At 52.1% G+C, this 20,064-nt stretch overlaps 1 long non-coding RNA gene across 1 annotated transcript in view; it reads right to left on the reverse strand.

The window, feature by feature from the left end:
- The window catches only part of LOC127060215 (uncharacterized), a 99,252-nt gene extending 89,155 nt beyond the window's left edge, over window positions 1-10,097 (reverse strand). The window contains exon 1 of the long non-coding RNA XR_007778961.1: window positions 9,995-10,097. This is a non-coding gene — a long non-coding RNA (uncharacterized LOC127060215). The remainder of the gene's footprint in view (window positions 1-9,994) is intronic.
- Window positions 10,098-20,064: the final 9,967 nt, after the last annotated feature.

The raw sequence follows: 20,064 nt of genomic DNA on the forward strand, positions 1-20,064 counted from the left end.
GCCTAACCAACAGAAGAGGAATATATAGACACAGGGAGGAAATTTGTGTGTGTAGGAAGGAAAATATCAAGATAAAAAACCCTTAAAGAATTAAATAAGAGGAAAGAAGGGCTGGGAGAAAACAAATATGGGTAGAATAGTCAGGCTCTGGCAGCAGTTAAAACTTCCATGTGTTTAAATTCCCGAATCGATGGTTAGAGATGCTACAACAAATGTCACCTTCATGTGAGCACCAGAACTGCAATTTTCTCATCACCCTTTTTATTTTTTCCCTCCCCCTCTCTGTGTTGGAGCCTGTTTGGAGGACAGCCTGTTGGGGGCAACCCCTGTACCCAGCAGGCACAGGGTTTGTTCCTGGGTTCCATCTCTCCTCCTCTTTGTCGCTCCTGCACACTCCCTGTCAAGTTTCTGGCTGATCCAGAGGGAGACGTCGGTCCTGCCAGCTCCAGCATCCAACTGCTCTTCTCAGGCCCGGGAGCTGCAGTAACCATAGAAACTGCATCCAACGCGCAGGCTCCGCTGGGGGGGGCCGATAGGATGCACAGACAGGTAGGGACCAGCCAAGGCTACACCAAACCACCTCCAAATGATGCCCAGGTCAGGGAGAGGGGCGAGGTGGAGGGAGGATGAGGCTTTTCTCCCTGAAGCCCCGCGGAGCGGCTCGGAGCAGGGTCGGGAGGTGTTTGGTCCCCGGGCTGAGTGCCGGCTGCAGAGCTGACGGTGCATTTTACAGCGCGCGGGGAGATCGGTGAGGTAATTGGGAGGGTTCTGTTGCAAAGCTTTGTCTTGGTCTGCCCTGCATTTTATCTGCAGACTGGATGGGTACCCAGGGCTCCCGCTGGCCTGAGAAGTAATCAGTCATTAATCCTTCGGTCCTTTTTGCACCGTGAATATAAACAGGCCAAATCCTATCCCCGGCTGTGCTGCAGAGAGGCTTTATGTTGATGGCTCTGGCAGCAACACATATGCCTCCAAGGGCAAGATTTGGACCAGCACAGTTAGTTAATGAGCTGATCCAAACATTGCATTAATTTTACACCCTTCCCAACGCAGATATAACCCCTGCTTTTAGCAGCACAACTCAAAATGGGCTTGAGCCACAACCACCCCTTCAGACACCTCACGTGGAGTCCTTAAATCCATGCACGGCTCCAAAGAGGCGCGATTTTCAGAGTCACTGGGCACAGCAGATGCTCAGTGTCTATCAGAGCCAGACAGAATCCATTTCAGTCTCACAAAAGCAGATCAGAGGGGGTCTGGTGAAGGAGGACAGGGAAGCAATGTCTGCAGACACCCATGGTGCACCTTGTGGGACAGGAAGTGGCCGGGGCAGCCACACAGGAACGTGTGGACTAGCAACCAGGATGGCAGATGGAGATGGCAAACACATAAAATGGGGACGGGGCAGTGGCTTCACCAGATGTTGACATCTCATCCCTCTCACTGACCACAGTCAATGGCTTTTGGGAGCACCACAACCTCACCATGGGGCTTTATTCTCTCTGCCCCTTGGCTCCATAGCCCAGCCATCACGGCAGCCATGACCATCTTGCTCTTGCAGCAGGACAAAAGTGCCTGCCTTGCAAGAATGCATAAGCACCTACGGGAAGATGTGGGGTGGGAACAAAAATACCATCAGTCCTGCCTTTTTAACTCCAAAAAACAAATAAAAATAAGGTCACACAACTGCCAGGCTCCCTCCTTCCTTCCCCCTCTCCCAGCCATAAATACTCCACAAAATCCCCACATGCAAACAAGCCATGGCCTCCAGACAAAGAGGCCCAGCCTCTGAATGGCCACCAGGTGCCTATTTTGGGCTGTAACTCGGCTGGAGTGGAACAAGCGGGCTCAGCTGTCCTCCCTGTCCGCAGCCCACAGCCGGGCCAGCCTGGCCTCACCCCCAGCTCCAGCCCCTCAATGGCCCCATTGTTCAGGGCTGGGAGCTCAGCTGCGATGGCCAGGGCAGCCCGTCTGGCTCCCTGACATCCGGCAGGGGACAGGGCCCATGGTGGGCTAGGGGCCTCCAACAAGGCCAGGGGGGATGCCAGCCCCTGGCTGAGGAGCCCCACAGCCCCCCAAAAAGGGGAAGGAGAAGGGGTTGTGTCCTGGCAAGGCACAGATGAGTTGGGGTCCCTTCCATCACAAGGGCTGTCAGGGTGAGACACGTCTCCCACCTTCATGGGTAGCTTTTGGGGGCTTTTTTGGGAGAAGAGGAGGGAAATGTCATATAATGAGACACATAGAAGTCGAGCTTTCCTCTCACACCCCAGAGGCATGGCTTGAAATCTCCCTGCTTCTCTGGCCAGTTCCCCTCATCTTACTCCCCCGTGCCAAACTGGGGGTGAAAACAATCCCACAGGCAGCTCCCATCTCCAAAACAGACCAGAGGATCATAGGCAGGCACACACACACACAAACCATTGGAGCAGGGGCTGGCATCAGGGCAGACACACTTGAGCAGATCCCAGATCTGCAGGAGATACCAGCGCTCACGGAGCCTCCCCGCAGCTCGGCACCCTGCCAGCCTGGCTCTGCCCAAAATCAGAGCCCTCAGGCTACAGCGTGGAGTGGCTCCAGCACCCTCCACCCAACCCTTCGAGGACTCTGCTTGACAAACAGACACCTCCACCAGGAGCTGAAATTTTCCAAAAGGAAGGATTGTGTCGACATTTCTGTTGAAACTCCCAGCAGTTTCCTCCCAAAAGATGCAAGCAAAGGGCTGAAATAAAATCTTCCTTGTGCAGCATAAAGGCAGCATCCTCAGCAAGCTTCAAACACCACACAAGGAAAAATGTTAGAGACAACAGAAGCCCAATAAGCAGCCCAAGGCATTTCTACACCCATGTTCTTCCTGGGCTAGACGGGGTGAAAATGCCTTGGGAGCAGCAGTGGGACATCGCTTTTAACACCCACATGACACACAAGGGACTGTGTCCTTCACTGTGTCACATCATAGTGTGTCACTCTGTCCCTGTTGCAAGGAATCCTTGCAGAATCCCACCCAGGGCCAGCCATACCATTCTAGCCACAGCAGCCAGGAGGATCCCTTATCAATACCTGCACAGCCCAAAGGGTTGCCCACATCCAACATATCCCCGTGAAGCTCCTGAGGCAGCTCCATGGAGCAGCACCATCACGTACTGGTTGAACTGGCAGGCGATGCCTATCGATACAAGACGTGCCTTCTCTTTGCACAGCTCATTTCTCTCTCCTGAATGAGAATAGCTTTCCTGGCAGCACCGGTAGCCCACGCTCAAGAACAGCTTGCTGTCTGTACTCGGAGCAGTGAAGTCGCAGAGGAGCCCAGCGCAGGCCAGCCCAGCGTTGCTGACTGCACTCCTGGTGTTTAAAGAGCACTGTCCTGGTGCAAGGCTGGGCAGATCTGAGAAGGGACTAGTAAAGCAAAGGGTGGTTGGGATTCTCCCTCAAAAACATGCCCCTGTGGGGGCAGGGAGACCCAGCCTGTGCTGATTTATTGCAGAGATACAATTTAAACCCAATCCCTCTCACAGTAATTCTACAGCTTTTCAAATGGAGTATCTGCAGCTCTCATGCTGTCCACATGGACTGTCTCAAAGGATCCCAGATGAAGAATGTAGGCAAGCAATCCCCAAGATCAGCTACAGCTGACAGCTGGCTCCCCAAAACAAGGGAGGAAGGCAGTTGGTAACTCTTCTTCACAGCATGTCCCCAGACCAGACTTGGAGAAGACTATCCATCTCCATGGCACCATGAAGGCTGCACAGTCCTCTCCCTCCCACCATGTTCTTCGTGCAACATAAGACAGTCTTTTCACATCCAAACTCCCCTTTTTAAGAGTCTCAGTGAGGGATTAAAAGAAAAAACAAAGCAAAAAATCTAACTGGCCCGTGTCTTTCACAGGTTTTCCTTGTATGATTTCTCTCATGTTGGCCTGATACCTCCTTGTGCCACAAAAGCCCTTCAGCATCTTTCATGAAGGTCATTTAGCAACTGGTATTTTCCCCTGTATTGATGTCTCTGCCAGTAACCCACCTCTCAGCTCCCAGAATATGATCTAGCAAAACAGCCAGCAGCTGGAAGAGCACTTCAATGGGTCTTGCAAATCTCTGAGATGGTTCTGTTAAAGAAGTTTTGTAGGCTGTACTTCCCCAAGCCCTGCTGGAGACAAAGGCAGCAGAGCACGCTCCTGCCAAAACTCCTCTGGTTGCCCCTTTCCCTGTAAATGCCCTCTCAGGCCATCCCAGAAGGGTTTCATTTGCTGTTCCTGCATCCAAGCATTCAGGAAACAGAGCTTTAGTGGCAGAGAGCAGGATGATGCTATTTATGTGTCGTCTTCAAGTAGGATTGCCCAAATAGCCTGGAAACAACGTCACCTCCAGCAGCCAGTTGGACCCAGCGATAACCCCATGCCAGATCTCTGCTCTGACAGCTCCAGAAGATGATTCACCAAAGAGATATTCAACCCGGGATCTCCCCATCCGGAGGGAATACCCAGTGATCTGATCTCTCAGACACTATATTTTACTCAGCATTTAACATTGGCAAAACACTTGATAGGACCCAGAGGGATTTCTGCATCTGCTGGTCCGCTGCCTCTTCTCTCCGTTCCTCTCCAAGTTTATTTGTTGCCTTGAATTTGACTTCAAGCCTGTTTCTTTTATGGTGTGACACTGATACGATCACAACATATCTTCCCAGAACTTTTAAACCTACTGACCCACTTCCAGCCAAGTCTATCAGGGCAGGTGCAGACCTCAGAGATAACATTCCTGCGGCCACAGAGAGCAATCGTGGGATGGGCTGGGGCTCAAACTCAGCTTAGACATCACATAACACTCACAGAGTGGGACACTACAGGGTTTTTTCCCCAAACACAGGGAAACAAAACAGGCTTAAGAATTAGACCTTGTGATTGTCAGGCTTCAGAATCAGACCTTGTGATTTAAAACCTAACTGCTAGACAAAGCCAGAGGGAGTAGGCTTTGCAGGCTCCAACGCCTGCAAAGCAGCACATCCAAAGCCTTTCATCTACAAGACCAGAAGTGAGGTGAGACCCAAGGTTTCAGGTGGAGGGGCTGTTTCTGAGCTGGCCACATTGCAGTAGCCACCCCTCTCCCAGCAGAGCAGTTGTGCACTGGTAGAAGAGATGATGCTGCAATCACTGTAGACACACCCCACACCCAGAGTACCTCACCCTGTCCTGTTCCCCACCACACACCTCCCCAGGACCTACCAAATGAAAAACAACCAAGAACCCCAGTGCAGGTGCGGCACTGCAGAGATCAAGGATGTTTCAAACATCTCATGTTGCGAACATCTCATGCCCTGCAAGAGCAGGGCACAATTCCCTGAGCATCCTGGGAAAGGATCATAGTCCATGCTACAGAACAGGTTTCCTGCCAGCATAGGAAGATTCAGCACAAAAAAGCTCAAGTCTCAGGACAACCACCCCACAAACTGGCATTCTGGAGATTTACCATCCCTGAGGAGCACTGTATTGGATTGGCATGGTGAGGGGTGGCTTCTCTGAGAAGCTGCTGAAATCTTCACCTTCCTCCAACAAAGCCCATGCCAGACAGCTCAAAGACAGGCCCACAAAGCAGCACCTCCAGGATAACATACCAGAAATGGGGGGGAAAAATCCAACAAAACACCCAGAGCAACTGCTGCCAAAGAGAAGAATGAGAATATGTGAGAGAAACAGCTTTGCAGACCCCAAGGTCAGAGAAGAAGCAGGAAGAGATGCTCCAGACACCAAAGCTGAGATTCTGAATCCTGTGGTACAGACCACAGTGAGGCAGCTGTGCCTCTGCAACCCATGAAGGTCCACAGGGGTTCAGAGATCCACTGCAGCCCATAGAGAGCCCCATGCCAGAGCAGGGGAATGCCTGAAGGAGGCTGTGACCCCATGGGAAGTCCATGCAGGAGCAGGCTTCTGGCAGGACTTTGCAGATCCATGGAGAGAAGAACCCATGTGGGAACAGATTTGATGGCAGGACTTGTGACCCCAAGGAAGGGACCCACAGTGCAGAGGGAGGACTTGCCCCAGGGGGAGGACTTGCATTGGAGGAGTTCATGAAGAGCTGTCTCCTGTGGGAGGACCCCACACCTGAGCAGGGGAAGAGTGTAAGGAGTCCTCCTTCTGAGGAAACAGGCAGAGACAGCTTGTGATGCACTGACTGCAGTCCCCTTTCCCTCTCCCCCTACACTGCTTGGGGGGAAGAGGTAAATAATTTGGGAGTGAAGTTAAGCCCAGAGAAAAGGGAGGGGTGGGGGCAAAGTGTTTAAAGATTTAGTTTTTATTTCTCATTATCCTACTCTGATTTGATTGTTGATAAATTAAGCTAATTTCCCCAAGTCAAGTCTGTTTTACCCATGACAGTAAATGGTGAGTGATCTCTCCCTGCTCTTATCTCCCCCCATGAGTCTTAAATTGTATTTTCTCCACCCTGTCCAGCTGAGGATGGGAGTGACAGAGTGGCTTTGGTGAACACCTGGCAGCCAGTCAGGGTCAACCCACCACTATCAGCATCCCATTACATCCTGCCTCTTCCTGTGCCCAGTCTCACCACTTACAGCAGACACGATTCCACATGTATGCTTGGTACACCAAGGACTGCAAAAAATAAATCCTTTCTTGCAGGAAGCATGCAGAAGCCTGGAAATGTGGGCTTAGCGATGCAAGATCACCCCAAATTTCTCTCCCTCTTCAGCTTCTGTAGCCATTATCCTGCATGCCAGCCCTGCATTAACTCTCACACAGGAGTAAGGTGGGAGAGGGGCACAGCCCTATGCTAGATCTCTGGAGGGATGATGCCTGACCCATATCCCATCCCAGGTACCAGACCATCTTTGCCACCAGTCCCTTACTGGACATCCTGTTCATTAGGGATGAGCTATCAGCCCACAGCTCACAGCCTTGTCCAGCTGGCTGCCCAATTTACTCTGCCTGCCCCAACTCAGGGACAGGAATCTATGTCAGACAATCTGAAGTTATTATCTGATTAGCCTATTTGATATTGCAGTGCCTGATTCAATACCCATTGAAATCAAAGGCCCCTTGATCTCAACAGGGACTAAATCAAGCCCTGGCTCCCTCCAGCTGAGCACAACCATCCTGTCTTCCCCTGGTTACTCCAGAAGCCCAGGCCACTGCTGCATAATTAGAGGGCACAATGCTGGGTTTAACCCAGTGCACCAACATGGCTTTTCTTATCAGCTGTGAATTTCCCCTTGCTTTGGACTTCGTTCCAGAGGAGTTAAGTGCTATTAAAAGCTTCTGTAACCATAGAATCATAGAATCGTTTAGGTTGGAAAAGACCTGTAAGATCATCAAGTCCAACCATTAACCACTCACATCTGAGGATCTCCAAACACTGCAGAGACACCAGTGAGTTATGTTAGCAGCTCTCCTAGGAGAGTTTGAGCAGCTTTTAATACAAGGCAGAAATGGAAGCACTGGGAGATTAAATTGGTTCTATCCCAGAATGTCCCTGGGCTCAGTTACCATCTTACTTTCAGAGCAGAAGCAAGTCAGAAGTAACTACCCCAAGTCACAGGGCTGCAAAGAGAGCAGGAACCTGGCCCATTGCACACAAGCTGCAATTTGAGATGCTATTTATTTTTCTTTTGCTCTTTCAGTAGCAGAGCTGCCCGTGTTAGCAGCCACGTCAGTTCTTGGCTCCACAGGGCCCAGGCTAAAAGACAAAGCAGCAAAGGGAAGAGGAAAGTGGAAAGTGCTCCATACTGTAAACAAGTCAGGGATCATTTCTGGGAAGCTGGCACCTGTCCCTGATGTATTCTGGAGCAAAAGGGGACACAAGGTCCCAGCCTTGCCACCCTCTGGAGACATGTTCCTCAGTTCAACCTTTTGCAAAACAAATTTGAGGCAGAAGGAAGACATCCACCTGTATATGGCTACATGTCAATGAGCCTTGGAGTCTGTCTGATCCCAAAAACCCCAAAAGGTGGTAAAAGAATAGGAAAGGGAGACTCAGAGCTCCCCTCCAACAACATTATCCTCTCCCCATCTTCTAAAATGTCCTAGAACAGGGGCTGGGAAACAGCTCAGGAAGGAATGCTCCTGCCTCCAGCACAAGAGATTCACCATGTGCTGCTCCAGCAACAGCCAAGACAGTAAAAATTGTTGCACGAACAAGGAGAGAGGGATGGGGCTGGGCAGCAAGCAGGATACACCCTCCCTCACTAGAACAATCACTTCCTGTTCCGCTCTGCCAAGAGCAGGAAAATCCCTTCCATAAATAAAACAAACAAATAAAATAAAATCCTGAGTTTGGGGGAAAGGAGAAAAATCCAGTGCTAAACCAAAACAGCACATTTCTGGGCCCTGCCAGTTGGCAGCAGGGCTAAGCAGCAGGAGCAGCAAGCAGTGGAGTTCACAGCAATGAGCACTGGGAGCTGTGGGGAGGGTGGTTTATAGGCCAAAAAGAAGCTTTATAAAAATGGATCTTTAAATATTTGCTTTGACATTTCTTGAGTCCCATCTGCTGTGGTGGTTAAATGGTCACAGCACTTGCATGTGTCCAGGTCCTGCAGCAATTTGGGGAGAGGGACAGCACCAATTCCCAGCCCAGATCTTCAAGCACAATGCTGACATTTCCATGCAAACCCAGCCCCTTCCTACCTGAGCTGTAGAAGAAACAGATGTAGAAAACAGAAACCCCTTTCCCACCTCTCAAAGAGAGATGATAACACCAAGTTGGCCAAAATCCTCAGACCTGCTCATTTTGGTGATGATGGAAACATCACCTTCTCAACCAGCTAGTCCAGAATAAAGAGTCAGGGGGTGGCAAATTGAGCAAGCATCGTCATAAGAGGCAACCCTGTTGTCTGTCGTAGGGGTCTGCAGCCTGGGCACAAAGACCCTCCAGGTCACCTCTGGCCACTCCTGGCCCTGGATCAGCCTGAACACCAAAGAGCAGCAGGGAAAAGTGGTTCTCCCATAGCAGATCTGGCACAACCAGCTTCTCAACCAACTTTCTATATGGTTAAAAGAAACATGACTCCTTGGCAAAGGCTTTTGGTTGGGTTTTCCACCCCCAGTCTTCATCCCTTTTTGTGTTCATGGACTCTGCTCCACCCAGTACAGGGACCCTCCCAGTGCTTTCTGATGCAGCTGCCAGCATCAGAGAGTTCCAGGATGTCCTTTCTCTCTCCTGCATGGGATTTTGGGGTGACCAAAGGCAGTCTTTCACAGTGCCCCACAGCTCTTCTTGTCCAAGGACAGCATCCAAGGCTGGGAGCAAGTGTCTGATCAAGCCCTTGTAGGGTTTTAGCCTGGACAGAAATATTGCTTCGATGCCTGTAGCAGGCAGGCAGTTCAGGCGGGTCATCACAGTGACCTCCCAGGACAGCTCAGAACCACTCAGGGAGCAAAGGAACATGATTCAGGCAAAATTTCTTGCTCAGAATTGGCCTGAGCCTGCCCACGTCCAGCCTCTTTTGTAAGCTGAAATCACAGGGTTTCCGGAGCTCCTTCATTCTAGGAGAGCAAACAGCTGCAGCAAGCTGGATTCCTGACCACGCTGCTGTAGGGCCTTCATTTCCCAACAACTGCCTATCTCAGGCTGAGAAATGCTGGATGACCTTTCCTGCACAGCACCCAGCCCCACCTGCACTGACACACCTTCCCCCAGCACCCTTCTGCAATGCCCACCCCTCCTCCAGCCCCCCAGCTCCAAACACACTCCTTCACTTATGAAGAGCCTGAAGGTGCATCTACAGCTCGGGAAAGCAGCATTCAGGCTGCTTCATTTTCTGTTCTCCTCCTCCTCTGGCTCTTTGCTGAGGCACAAGAGCCTTTTCTGCACCCTGCACTGGCTGAGCAGCCTCCACCTCCCCAGCTCCACAAGTCTTTCCTCTCCCTGCCTTTGCACTAGATCTGCTGAGCAGCTCAGAAGCAGCCTGCATGAAAGGTACTGACAAAATAAAGTTGGATTGTACTGCATTATTGAAAAAGTGACCTCCAGTGGTCAATAAAGCCTTTGCCCACCGTTTCCAGGCAGCGGTGCCTGTTGTCAAGCCCTGCCGCGGTTCAGCAGGACGGCAGCTCGTCTCTCCCAGTCCCAGCTCCCACGGGTGGCTCGTTAAAACTCAGACTCTGCACTTTGGTAACGAGGAGCTCAAAGCACTTTAATGCACGGATGCAATCATGAATGCAAACAGGCTGCAGGCAAGAGAGCAGTGTAAGAGCAGGCTGTTCCCCAGCCCCAGCCCTACAGCAACTGCTCTAGGCGAACACACAGGGTCTGATAAGAGAAGTTGGCAGAAGACACAGTTCTAGGATGAGGCATTTTTCAGTTTTGCTGCAAACCCTCAGCCACACTGTGTGGGGAGAGGGAGAGGGTTTCAAGGGACACAATTCCCAGTGTCTCAGCAGTGCTGAGCTCAGCATTTGAACCAGGAGGAGGCTGATGGACCTCATGCAGGTGGCATACAGGTTCCCCTCCAAGATGCCCTCTGCTGTGCCGCAGCATTCCCACTCCTTTCACATTTGATTTTTATGAACAACTGCACAAACAGCTTCCTCCTTCCCTCTCCTACTCCAGCTACAGAAGGCAGCAGGATCCTGGCACATTTATTTTAACCTTTTGCTGGAATGGCTACCTCCCTCCCTCATTGTGTGGTTCACAAACCCAGAATCGAGAGGGGGAATTGCTGTTCCCCTTAGTAGGCACCCCAGCTCTCTCCTCTGGCTCTGCTCACATGGCTCCTGCAGCCAGCAACAGGTATATGGCATCCCTTCCATGAGGGTAGGAGCAAGCAGCTCCAGCTGAAATAGTGATTTCAGTGCTGCTCTCCAGATTTCGGCATCTGGCATGGCTGTGGCACCAAGGGCAGGGCATCCTGTGCAGCACGTTGCAAGTCCACTGAGGAGAAGTGGACCATGACATTTGGTGGGCTAAAACCATAAGGCTAAACTCCACAGTCTGCAACAAGAGGGGATGGGCCAGGAAGAAGGGAAGAAGATGGGACGCAAGCTTTTGCGATAGTACAGCCAAGCCCCAGCTGCCTCAAGACTACAAAGCCCCTCTCCTCCTGCCATGGATGGGTGGGCTCATCAAGTAGAGACTTCCTACAAAGTTTGGCATGGTCCAGACACCATTGTCACAGGCAATGCCCCAGCTATTTGTCCTCCTGAGGCATAGAATACATCAGCAGCTCCTGGCAGGAGCTGGAAGTATTTCCTATGAAATGTCTCTGAGTTTAACCTTATGGGGCAGTCACAGAAATGGTGGCTGTTCTGAGCTGCTGCGAGCTCCCACTGGGACATGTCACACTATCTGGTCATAAACTCCCTCTTCCACTTGTTGTTGGCATGGAGTCATTCCTGGTGAAAGCAGCTCTGGCAAGAGCACCTTCCCCTCCCACCCAGGAAGAGGTAAAGGATGGTGTTGGGGACTTGAATTTCACTTGTTTCTTTACACTGTGCTGAAGTACAAACTGGACCAAGTGTCACTTTACACAGGGGCAGGCATTGCTCAGTTCTCCAGTGAGGTCCAGCAAATCCTCCAGGACCCATCTGGTCACACTCAGGCTCACAAAACATCCATTTGTCTCCAGAGAGATGAGCATACACCATGTGAGTCAAGCCTGGGTTTGGGGATGCCAAAGGCAGCCACATTCAACCTCCTAAAGCTTTGACTTCAAACCAAAAGCTGAGGCATACAGCTGGGTGGAGATGAGGGACGGGGTGGGATCCTGATTCTGCTTTTGCAGGTCTCATTTGGAACTGCACCAGCACAACCTTCCATAAATGGCATCATACCCAACTTTTGTCCACAACTCCATCCCTGGCAGATCAAGTCTATCAGGTGAATCTCTGCCCAAGTCACAGCTTTGCAGCTTCAGGCTTTAGAAGTTTTAAATAATAATAAGTCGTAGCCTTGCATCTCAGATCAAGCTCCCTGTTGGATCATCCAAGTCCCAGATGGGAGTGTTAAACCAGACAGGCAGGACCAGAAAACTTTCCCAACCTCCCTCTGCAAAGAGGAGCCTCCACTCCACACCCTTCCAGTCTGCCCCTGGGGTATCTGTCTGACAGGTGGAGCAAGGCCTGTGTTGTTTAGGGCAGCCTAATCCTGCAACCCTTACATCAGTGGGGCCAGATCCCAGCTCTCTTGATTCTCCCAAAGTTGGATGGACCCTTCTTGATTCCTCCAGCCCCGGGATGCAGCTGGGAAGGGAGGGTGGCTGCAAGGGCCAAGAGAGGGGACACAGTTCAGGGCCATCACACATTGCCAAGATGCAATAGCTTTACCCTTTGTTCTGCTTCCCCCCTGCCTCTGCAAACCCCTCTCGGCATCACAGGGCGAGAGAGGCTCAACCCAAAACAGGGCTGCAGCATGGCTGTACCTGCACCCGTTGGTGAGTCAGAGCTGGCCAGATAGACACGCACCAAGCCCTCCCCCACAGCCCCTTCAGCTTCAGCCTCCTTGACATGCCCTCACCAGCAGTTTAAAGAGGGTTTCCCCCTTCCACCCCCTTTTTCTTTTCTGCTCTTTTTTGTCTTCAGTCCTCCTGGTGGGTGGGGAAAATCCCGGGTGTCAAACTTCAAAAGGGAAGCCTGAGTTCACAAGCCTGAGTTCACATTGCATTCAGGTCCAATGTGCTGCCTAACCACAGGCTGCTGCCCACACCCACACCCGGGGCTGGCAGGAGGGCTCCGGCACTGGCAGAGGATGGACCACGCTGCTGCCTCCCCTCCCGAGCCCGGTGCAGGAGGGGACGTCTGTTTGGCTGTCCATGGCTTGTGCACCAGCTAAGGCAGAGAGAAGAGAAGGTCTTGGACATGGAGCACTGCTTGGGGGGGTCGCAGGGCTGGGATTCAGCTCCCTGCCAACAAGCCCACCCTAAAAGCAGCGTTCTTGGAATTCATCTCTGTAGGAAGGACACCTTACCTTCTCCCTGCTCAGCACCACACCCCCGACAGTAGCTTTGTGGCTCTACCACACATCCCATGAGATATCTTGGTGGCACAGAATGGCCCTAGGATTCCTCACAGCAAATATTTTGCTTTGTGCATTTGAATTTCGCTCTTGGTCTAGTTGATTTTTGCCAAAGGTTGTGCCCACCAACAGACTAGCCAGACCTAGGAAGAAACAGATCACAGACCAGCAGCACAAGGGCAGAAGATGTGCTCCATGTTGTACACTCAAAAAGCAGGAGGCACAAGGAGGCAGCTTGTGCTCTGCAAGGGCTTGGGCAGGGATGAAGGCTGGACAAAGCCTACCACTTCAAACATGCAAAGCTCAGGTGATCTTTGCACCCTGCAGAGCCAGCTTGGGGCAACAGAGCCACCAGCCTCAGCCTCGTGTTAGACCCACCCACAGCAGCCCTGGTCCACACAAGCCAGCACCTCTACATCTCCTGCTTTCCAGATTGCCAGAGCAGGGCAGTTTGGACCTGGTGCTTTCATAACAAACATATTTTCTTTCCTTCAGTCACCTGCAACAAAGGAAACCAGGCACACAGACAGTCAAAGGAGATGTAGCATCGCTTTGATTTTCTATTGTATTCTTGAATAGTAAGTTAAAGCCTATTCACAGTTGATTTGGTTCTGTTTCTGGTAGCATGAGACCCTCAGCTCATGGAGAGATGAGCTCTCCCACAGAAGAGCTGGCAGGATCCAGTCTTGCAGAGTTAGGAGCCAGGCTCTCAGGTCCTGAGAAGTGAGTCAGAAACCCAATACGGAGCAGAAAAGGAGGATGCTCAATGCACAAGAGCCCAGACCTGTCTGCTTACACCACAAGCCCCAGTAAGGGACTGGAAACAGCTTCACTCCCTGCCAGGAGCAGAGAGAAATGTCAGAGTAGCATTTTATTGGAAAGGGATGAGCAGGAGCGTGGGAGGATGTGTGGATGCTCCCTCCCCAGAGAAAAGGACACAGTTTTCAGTGAGGAAAAGCTGTGCCATTGAGGATGGGAAGCACTGGACAGGGTGTGCTGCAGCCTCTGCTGGTGCCCAGGATACATCAGGGCAGCTCTCACACTCAGGCTGACCTGCAGAATCCCTGGCAGTCCACCTCTGCCAGCCACCACCTTACAAGTATATGCACCATGATTTCAGTCCCACTCTCCTCAGCATCATTTGGATGCAGTGTCCTTAGCCATGGCAGCCTGCACTGCCTGGGGAGGGGCTCTTACCCCACCTCCTCTCTGGGCACACAGGCTCTCAAGCATCTATATGGAGCACAGGACCAAATCCTGGAATTAACAGGACAATAGCCTACTAAAAGCCTTGAATAATGATTTCTGTACACAGTGCCAGCAATGCAGTTGGGGACACACATCCACTGTGGATACCTGCTCTCAAAATACCTCCTGCAAGCTCAGTTCCACCAAGATGATCACCTCCAGCAAGGTGCTCAGCTCCACCAGGCTACAGAGACAGCTGGGCACAGAGAAACAAGCAGCCTCACTTTCCCACACAGCCCAGGGTGCCCAGAATATATTCAACGTGTGTCTAACCTGTGAAGAACATTTATTTGATTGCATTTTTCCTCCGTCTCCCTCCAGGTAAGCAGGGACCTCCAAAAATCCCCCCATGCAGATGTGGAGAGGATGCTTTGAGCAGTACCCTCTTGCAGTGGAACAAAGAATTGCTGGGACAAACCCTGTCCCAGAATTGCTGGGACAAACCTTGATTTTAAGTGCTGAAGTTGGACAGAGCATAAGAGAAGGAACAGCCTTGCAAGTGAGACCTTCCCAAGCAGACACAGGGCAGGAGGTCCCCAGCATCTCCCCAGGGCTGTCCCCAGAAAACCCTTCAGCCCCCATAATGCCCTTCTGAAGGGGCTTTCACTGCAGGACACTGGCAGGAGGCCAGGAGCTGAGGGAAGGGGGATGCTGTTCCTCCAGCCTGTGAGCCAAGAGGGATGCACGTGACGAGGTGTTGGCTTGGATTTCCAAGGCCTGAGAGAGCACCAGCTGCTCCTGCCCATCCCTTTCCTCCCAAAGAGGCCCACAGATCAGGTTTCCTGGGCTGCCACATCCAGGTGAGTCCCCATAGACCTGGCCAATGCCCCCTTCTCTCAGCCATTCCACAGGGATGCCAGATGAGCCCTTCAGCAGGGGACTACTGGAGCATCCCTGCCAGCTCCAGCTGACATGTGGGCAAGGGAAGATTGCTCCTCACCTCCCACAAGCCTGGAGGATGCAAGAGGTGTGCTGGGCAGGGACTCACCCCAGCAGAAACCAGATCTGGGCCACTCCAGAACCAAAAATAACCTGCCAGCTGCCCAGGAAGAGAGGAGAGCCAAGTGCACACAGATCATGCACATGTCAGGAGGGGAGTCATCTGCATCCATCTTCAGGGATAACAGAAAGGAGCATGGGGTTTGGTGCAATTCAATGCAGAACAGCAGCACTAAACAGCCTTCAGGCTTTTCTGGGGCAGCAAAGCAGCAGACGGTCAATACCCCCAGGGTCCTGTCCTCCATCTGGGCAAGAGCTGCCATGCCTGGTTCCTGGGAGCTGCAGAGAGCCCCAGTGCAGCTGTGCCAAGGAGAAGAGACCCCCTGCTCAGCCCCTCCCGTCGTCCCCCAAGAGGAGGCAGCAGCAGCCAGAGCAGCTGGGAGCCCAGAGAACTTGCAAACTCATCGTGGGTAGAAGGGTGTTCTCCCACCTGCAATCACTCCAGCAGCAACCACCCAGAAAGGCTCTCCCAGACTGAGCAGGGGTGAGCAGTGCTTGGAGAGGGCTGGAGAAGCAGGAAAGAATATCTGAATGTGCAAAACAGAGCAAGGAGGAGCATCCCATGCCAGTCTCCTGCCAGAGGCTCTTGGTGCAGACACACCTTCTGTTTTTGAGGAGCAGCCAGAGCCCTGATCCTCACAGCTATTAGGGAAGAGGGGAAGATAGAGCCTTTTGTCCCTTGGCTTAGCTGTGCTGGGACAGAGAACCCAGAGGTGCCTTTGAGATGAAGGAAGGCAGTCAGACTTCATAAATGACAGCCCTTTGAGCAGACCCAGTCCACATCAGAAATACATGTTTTTCCTACTCCCATTATTACGCACCAATCACTACCAGAACTGAGGAAGAGGGTTAGGCTGAAGTAGAAAGGCAGCAGATAACATTTCTCCATCAACCCATACTTCAAGGAGTATTTTTTTCCTCTGGTCATTTCCAAATCTTCTAGTTTTCTCACTTCTTCCTGCCACCAAGGCACTCACAACTTGATGTTTCTGAACCTGTCACCTCAGAGTGGTTCAACACCTACCTCCAAACCCCAGAAAGGAGCAGAAAGGAACAGAAATTCCAGGTGCAAATCACCAAGAACCTCAACTTCCTCAGCCTCCTGAAGGCACCAGCACTGCTCATCTCCAAGCACTGTTAACACAGCCCAGGGGAGGGCATTCCCAGGGCACACCTCATGGAAAAGCTCTATAAAATGGGGCCAAGCCCTCAGCAGGTACAAGCTGACCTCAGCGAGCAGAGCTGACCTCATGGGGAATGCAGGAATGTTTCCAACCAGATTTGGGAGGGAAGCTGGCATGAACAACACAAAGGTGCAGTGCTGCAGGATGCCAGTGTTTGCATTCATGCCACTTCCCAGGGTTGTGCACGGGATCAAGACTGCTCCCACTTTTTCTGAACCAGCCCCCCTGGGCAGGAGGAGACAAGCATGATCTCCATGCTCCTGGAGCTGCAGTCTTCCCTTCTCTAGTGGTGGGATAAGAGAACAACATCAAACAAATTTTGGGCTGTCGCCTCCTGGCACCTTGGCAGTGCTGCCCATGCCAGCACAGCACTCTCCCACCTCCTTCCCATCGCTGTGGCTGGAGAGAGAGAACAAGTGGCTCTGATTCCCAGCCTGGGGGTAACAGTGGCTGGGGAAGGATGAAGCCAGTTCCTCTCCATTTCCCAGCTCTGGGGCACTGCACCAGCCAGCAAGGAATATTTCCTTTCTGCTGTCCTAGCTCCTTGTGCAACAAGGACCAGGTGAAATCCCTGCACAGGGGTGCCACTTCCACAGGAAAAGCTCATCTGAGCAGAGTGGAAGAGGAAGCCCTAGCACCTCACAGTTTCATTGTCATCTCCCTGGAATTGTTTGTGCAGAGCTGCTCTGTCCAGATCTTCCTGCCTCTTGCTCGAAGAGGAAGGAACCAGCCCATCTCCCACACCCAGACTTTGTTGGCTCTGCTTCATCAAGAGAACCTAAAATCTTTCTGGTTGCCATCACTAAGTCTTCTGGGCCAGAGGGTTTAGCACCCAGCACTGTCCACTCTGCCCTACCAATCTTCCTGCTGTGGAGAAAACTCTTTAACTCTACTTTCCAGTCTGGGTGCCCAAAAAACTGAGCAAGGATTAAGACCTCCCTGTCCTGACCCTCAGCATCCCGAAGTGCTAACTCAGACACACAAAGAAAGCAGAAGCGCCACACTGATGGTCTGCACCATCTAAAAGCCTTTTATTTCATTTTGCTTGCTCTCTCATTTTAAGCTAGCCGCCAATACCTTGGGAAACACAGGCTAGAGAGACTTAGGATTTATTTTTGAGAGCTTAACATCCATTATGCTCTTAAAAAATTTATGCCCTTAAGCATCTCCACAGTGGCTGCTGAACACCCATTAAAAAAATTTCATCCATTGCTTAAGCCTGACAAGTCTCACCTTCAAGAGATACCCGTAAAGACCTGACAAGACAACTCAGCTTGAGCCCTGGGCTCTTAAGACCTGACCATACCACAAACAGCCCTGGGAAAGACATTATCCCCCAAGAGAGCGAGACACCAGAGGTGAGGTTTATATCCCAGAGCAACCACGATGCGCTGACTTTGCCGCAGACTACCACGGCAGGACAGCTTGATGTGTCAGTTGGAAATGCAATTAACTTCGATGTGCAAAGGGATAAGGGAAGAACTGAGGTTCCTATGGATGCAGTTGCTTGGTTCTTAATTCCTCTAGCAACGCTAGCCTAGTGATCTTATCCACATTTCATTCCTACCCTTGCCAGAGTCAAAGTTCCCTTCAGCCTTGGGGATGCCTGTGCATATGGGAAAGTCACACAGTGTAAAAAGTGCCACTGCACCCAGGAGCCGTTTGCAAACAGCTTCACCTCCAAGACCCCCAATCCACTGTTCTTGCTGCCTCCGCCAGCAGCTGCATTTCACCCTTTGGGGCTTCTGCTCCAACATCAGACAGGAAGGAGGGTCCAGGCTCAGCCCTAGTCTGAGCATGACTGTGTCAGAAGCAATCAGGTCAGGGGGTGTGGAGGGGTGCACACCTCAACAGCCTCAGTGCAGGGCTCCTTAGAGGCACCTGCTGCAACACAGCCATCACAATGTGTTAGGCAGCTGTAAGGCTGCTGGTACAAGGCTCCCAAATGGCAGGCAAGGGATGAAAAGCAGAAAGGAATAAGCAACAAAGCTAAGACAGGCCTGTATGAGAGGTTTCCTGTGCCCTTCTCCAACAGAGATCTTCACCAGGTCTCTGTGAAGCCCAAAATTTACCCAAATGCTGGATCAGGGTTCATGCAGCCCTTTAGGCAGGCTCCCTGCTGAGCCAGGCACAGCACACACATGTACAGGAGCTGTTTGCAAGACAGCAACTTGCCAGCACTGCAGCACCAAGGAGGACAGGGAGTGAGTGACTGGACCAGGTTCAGCCCAGTATACAGCACCCACCACCTCATCTAGCCCCTGAACAAGCTCTGGAGAGCAGCCAGGCACAGGACAAGGTGTTAGATTGAGCCCCTACCATTTTCGCTGGATCCCACCGGATCCTCATTGTTCACAGTTCACTATAAAGCTTGTTCTGCTGCTTCCATACACTGCTGTGAACTGGCACCACCAGCAAGGGCTGGACCCTTCATGGTTCCTTGTCTCAGCATCCCTGAGGCAACAGGCTGGCTGCATCTACAGCACAGTAGCATCAAGGGGTCCCTGCAGCCCAGGCTCCTTGAGGGATACAGCAGCCAGCAGCTCACCACAGGCAGCCTCTCCCACTCTACTGCTTCCTTTTGCACAGAAAAGGATGTGATACAGACTGCTGCAGCACAGAAGGGTCTTCCTGCTGCTCTCATTGTGTCCAAGAGGTCACAGCTGCATGGGTTGTGCTCCAGCACCTAACCACATGAGTCCCTGCACACAGGGCAGCCAGGGCCAGACACAGAAGAGCTCTCCAAATACGAGCTCTGATGAGCTTCAGCCCTTCTGCTCCTACCATGGCACTCATGCACCAGGAGCTATCTGCACCCCAGGGAAGAGTTCCTCTGCTCTGGGTATTAATTTCACCCAGACAACTCTAAAACCAAACAAGGCCAGCAGCTCTGCCCACTGCCAGCCATGTCAGACTAGGTGCCAGACTGGAAGCATTTTGGACACTGTTCTCAACTCATAGCACAGACCAGTTAGAGCCCAGTTCCAGGCAGGAGCATGTTTTCCCAATGCTCTTTCCAACACCCACACCCATGAAGGAAGGATCAAGTACAGCCCCTCAGCAGGCAAATATCCAGGCTGTGAGAAGGCTGAGCTGCACCCAGAAGCCCGGTAGCAAAAGGCTCAGCCAAGAACATTGGGCTCATCTCTGCCACCCAAGCCCTCCCCTTGCCCTCATGCTGGTGACAACCCACATGTGAGTCACAGTGTGTGACCCTGGGAAGCAAAGGCAGGCCTGGGCCACCTGCCCCAGAGCATCACCCAGCACCAACCACCTCAGCTGCCAGCTCCCTGCAGCACCACAGCCCCCCCACCACCAGTTGTGTTTGGGTGGTTATTCCTGCTTTTCCAGTCAGCAAGGTTCCCGTGCTGTGCTCCACCAGCCTCTCTCCAGCACATTCACCTGCTAGAGAGATTTCATCCCCCTCTGCCGAGGCTCAGAGGGGCATGGAGGCAATGACCACCGGCACAGGGAAGCAGGGACAAAGCAGTTGAAAGCAGCTAGTGCCAGGCTGCAGCTGCCCAGCTTCACTGGGACAGATGTTTCACAGGCACCCCCACCACGATCTCAGGAGGGGGTCGCCCACCCAGCTGTGGCTACCACCACACACCCCAGGCAGCCCCGGCTGTCCCACAGCAGGCAGGAGCTGCTGAGGGCTGGATGCTCCGCAGTCATCTCTCTCC

This window comes from Serinus canaria, chromosome 17, assembly GCF_022539315.1.
Source record: "Serinus canaria isolate serCan28SL12 chromosome 17, serCan2020, whole genome shotgun sequence".
Lineage (NCBI taxonomy): Eukaryota > Metazoa > Chordata > Aves > Passeriformes > Fringillidae > Serinus > Serinus canaria.